The sequence below is a fragment of the Anopheles nili genome, chromosome 2 (genome assembly GCF_943737925.1).
Source record: "Anopheles nili chromosome 2, idAnoNiliSN_F5_01, whole genome shotgun sequence".
NCBI classification, from domain to species: domain Eukaryota; kingdom Metazoa; phylum Arthropoda; class Insecta; order Diptera; family Culicidae; genus Anopheles; species Anopheles nili.
The window spans coordinates 5,240,753-5,245,242 of record NC_071291.1 but is presented as its reverse complement, the minus strand read 5'-3'; the positions used below and the strand labels follow the sequence as shown (position 1 = coordinate 5,245,242).

The window sequence follows — 4,490 nt, the reverse complement described above, 5'->3', positions numbered from 1 at the left end:
TCACCACCGATACGTGAAGTGAGCGAGAGCGTGCGAAGCAATCGAACGGTGGTGGTGCTACTCATGCTCTCTCTCGCTCATGCGCGTTTGTGCGTGTACGAAAGACAGAGATGGCGTGTGACCGCGAGAAAACCTCTACCGTCGTGGTCGTCGTCGTCGTCGTCGTCGCCGTTGCATAGAAAACAATTTATTTTATGAGCTTTTTGGCTTCGCTGAGCCATTTAATATGCTTTATCTGTTTCAACACCGATTCTGTCTCTCTCTCCACCGGACCCCGGGGTTCAGGCCGGGCGATGGAGCGTTTTTCTTTCTTCTGCTTCTGCTTTTCATTTATGTCCGTGTCCTCCCGCGGCTTCGCGCCCTATAGCCTTAACGCCGCGCGTTAACGGTTTTTGGTTCGTAGCGCACGATGAAATAAATAAGAAATAAAAATCAAATTCACATCCACGCGGCGTTCGCGGGCGGCCTACGCGCTTAAAGGTTGATTTGTTTTTCCCGGTCTAAGATTTTCCCTCATGTCTGGTCGAGCCAGGCGACACATTTTCAATCGCGTCTTTTTGCTTTGCGCCTCTGTGCTGTTCTTCTCCAACGGCACCGATATTCGTGCACGATGGGCCCGAATCGAACTGTGGCACGGTTGGAAATGCTATTTTATTTGCATCTCTATCTGCGAGCTTCAGCCCCGCGTACGAACCATTCTTTTGTACGCGATTTATGACGCAGCATTGCGGGAGTAATACCAAGCACGCGTGCCCCCTGCGATAGACTCCGTCGCCATCGAACTCCGTCGTACGGTGTGTGGTGTTGCTGCTTATTATCGCGCTTGAATCGGTTTCGTATGTTTTTTGCCAGCACCAGCAGCACAGAGCACAGAGCACTGCGTCGTCGTGTGTGTCTGTCCTGTAAGCGCGACTCGGTTTTCTGGCCAACCGCACACACTTGTTTGGATTTTGCGTAGTGGATTATGCTCTTCCACAGACTCAGCATTCAGCAGCTTCCTTCCACCCTTGTGTGTGGGGGGAGAGATTTTCTGTCCGGCACGCGCTGTGTTTATGTTTATGTCTCGCAAACAATCGCTGCCAGAAGCGTCACCGTTCGCGCGCGCCCTATGTGTGCCCTGTGGTGTCAAATGGCTGTAGTAGAAATCGAACGATCCGGTACCCTTTCGCACCGGATGCTTTGATCTAATCGACATTATGGTGTGCCGTTTCTCACAGGTCCTCGATAGTATAGTGGTCAGTATCCCCGCCTGTCACGCGGGAGACCGGGGTTCGATTCCCCGTCGGGGAGGCGATATTATTTTTTAAAACACACGCTCGATCTCTTTTTTTTGTCTTCCCTGTCGTATTATGTATGGCCTTCGCTTTTGTTGCGCAGTAAAATGCCGTGCATTGGCTTCGTTTGCTTCCCCATTTCATAAGGGAATATCTCCACCTGCATCGTAACGAAACGAGGCTAATTTACTGCAACGCGAGACTCCACTCGGTATGTCCCATATTGTCCCTGCGAGCCGTGTGCATATTTATCGCTTCTGCTACACGCCTTGGGACTGGGTGTTTTTATTGCATTGGTTTTTTTTTGTTCGCAAGCCACAGCTTTTATCTCCTTTTCCGTGGTTTCAATGTCATGCGGTGGTTCATTTCGGTGTTCGCGACAAATTCGCCAACTTATTGGTCCGCCTCAGGCGTTATGGACGGGCATGCACGCGCAACCTACTCACCTTCGGTGTTCTCCATCCTACTTCCTCCTTTCAATGGCGGTCAACAAACTCGCAAACACCCGAACGAACCGCTGCGAACGTCCGTAGGAACTAGATTTGGTGTTCCGGTCCCGCGTGTAACCCCCTCCACCGGGTTTCAGGCTCTCTGCAAGCTCCGAGGGTAGGTCGCTGCCACCAGGACAACATTTCTCGATAATTCCTTTATCGACGAATTCTGCCAAGATACGGTAGCGGTCGCTAGGTGACTCCATCACTTTACTAATTGGAAGCGCGACATGAACTCGGGCCGCCAGTTCACTTTGAGTTGTCTCTTAGAAATCGTACAAGAACAGTGGAATTTTTTCTACGCAAAACAACTTCCTCGAACGACAAAACGAACCCCACCATGCATCCTGAAGATGGGCGTTGGGAGGTTGTGACGTAATTTGAAAGTCCATTCTCCCTTCGCGCTCTCGAGTCCGTGCCAATTACGCCATTTTCTTACGGCGTGAATTGTGATTTGCTTGGTTTTCCCATCTCCGGCCTCTTTCTGCTTAGTAGTCGGTGGTTACTTCTGCGAACTGTCCAGGTTTGGCGCTCATTCCTGTAAAGGGCGAAGAAAGGGCATAAGGAGGGCCATCCCCGATATCATCCATCACCGGCCGCTATCGAGCGCTTTTCGTCATTATCTCACACCTCTAGCGGTGAGGCTTCACTACGCTGCGAGAGACTCTAAATCGCTTCAACCCTCGGGAAAAGCGAACCAAAACCGCTTATTGCCCCAAACAATCTGATCGGACTAACAGTACGACAACGACATCAATGGCATCCTCCCACACACTTCGTGGAGGACACTGCGGTTCGTGTTTTCGATAGCAAGAGGATAGCAAAGCACGCAGCTTCGCCAGCGAGCAAGAAGACGGACATCATCTATCAATCGCACCTCTCTAGGATGAGATGCGAACGCGCGCGCGTAACGGCCAAAGTAATGACGCCTTTGCACGCCTCTGACGTACGATTTCCTGTGAGATGGCTCGATGCTTGGAAGCAGATAAGCGAAGATTCGCGTCGAATGGTCGCCCCCACGTGTAAACGACCAACAGAAGGAATCCCCAATCCAAGTAGGCCTCGCAGCGCTAAGGAAAATCCCACTGCCACAGCCTACCTAGATGCTCGCTTATCCCGCGGTCAGAACACGCGGATCTCAAATGTCAAAAATCGTCCTGCGGCGTGTTGAAAGCACAGGAATCTAATACGCGAGAGTCAGCGGGCTGTGTGAGAAAAGCGTATCGGCGTTTTAAGGCAAGCCTAACAAAGGCACGGAACGAGCCGACTGACGCACGGTGTTTGTCGCTCGCACACCTGTCAAAATTCGCGAGATAACGCAAGGTTCGTCGAAAGAGCCTTCTTATCGGAGCCTCGGTGAGAGAGCGAGAGAGAGAGCGAAAGCCTTGCAGCAGTCTGTATGCCGCCCGGCATTCGAAAAGGAAGAAGGTTCGCCTAGCCGGCCGGTTAGGGCTTCCTCTTTTTGGTTCCACGCGCGTGTATCTGTGTTTGTAGGCCATTGATGTTGGCGTTCGAAACTCGCGCGCGAAGGCTCTACCGCTTTTGGGGGGAGAGTGAGCTCGAATGTCAACGGCAGAACAGCGCTTGCCCGAGGCATGCAACCGTACTATGAGCTGCCTGCTGATGGAATCACCTGCGATGGGATACGTTACGAGGGAGATGGATTATTTTTTTGTTTTTGAAGCAAAAAACAAAAGAAGAAGGACCACTTTAAACGTTCGTGCGAGTGAGGAGACGCGCACGCAACGGGCACTGTTTTAAAGCGCGCTTGCTTGCGCGAAAATCGATCACCGTTTTGGAGGCTTTGTGGTGCTGCGATTTGACTGCGTTTGTTGAAGCTGTTTATTTTCCCCCGAGCTCAGGTGCTGAAACCATTCTCAGTGGCGTGTTGTTGTCCGTCGCAACATTATCGCACATGCAAATCATCGTGCTTCTCTTTTTTTGTCTGTGTGTAGATAGTTATTCATCTAAACCTGCTCACGTTTGAACACGAACAAACTCTATGGGCTCATTATCGAAAGGCGAGAGTTTGTTGCCTTCTCGAGGGGTTGTTCGCAGCGCCGCTAAAGGTCAGGGGTTGTTTGGTCCTGCACAAACAAAGCCACAAACCGTACCGTCGAGCGGTAGACAGCGCGGTTGGCGTCCAAAGAAGCATTGTACCCACTTTGCTGCTGCAGCTATTGCCTTTTGTTGTTTGTTTGCTTCGCTGCCTTGCGGTGTGTGTGTGTGTGTGTGTGTTATCAGTGCGAAAACGACGTCCCAAAACCGCGATAAGGATTCCTCCCCGACAAGCCCATTCAGGATCCTGCTGCCGCTCGCGGACATGCCGATTGGGAAGATAGGGCTACCTATAAGTGGATTAAACATTGTCGTTTTGTTTTCTCTCTCTCTCTCTCGATTGTTTATGAGCATTCCGCCGAACGTACGTGAGGATATCGGTACTGCTTCCCGGACCGATTACCGATTACGGTTTGTGAATGGTTGAATTTAATTAGCGTGCCATTTTTTCGTCCTATTTTGTCAACTCACCCTGCAATCGATCGAGCACCAGTGGTATCAACCTTTCAGGTACTCGTTTGATAGCCAAAATGCACCCGTCGGTGCGTAGGCCCAAGAAGAAGGCCCTATCGTCTCCGACTCCGACGACTAATCTACCCGTAAAAGGATCAAATGATTCATCGATAAGCGAGGGTTGCGTGCGTGATAGCAGACTTGAAAGAGGGAC

General features: G+C 51.0%; 1 non-coding gene across 1 annotated transcript; it reads left to right on the top strand.

Annotated features, from left to right (window-relative positions):
• Positions 1 to 1,218: 1,218 nt before the first annotated feature.
• On the top strand, positions 1,219 to 1,290 carry Trnad-guc (transfer RNA aspartic acid (anticodon GUC)). Its single transcript has one exon. It is a non-coding gene; the product is annotated as a tRNA-Asp (tRNA).
• Positions 1,291 to 4,490: the final 3,200 nt, after the last annotated feature.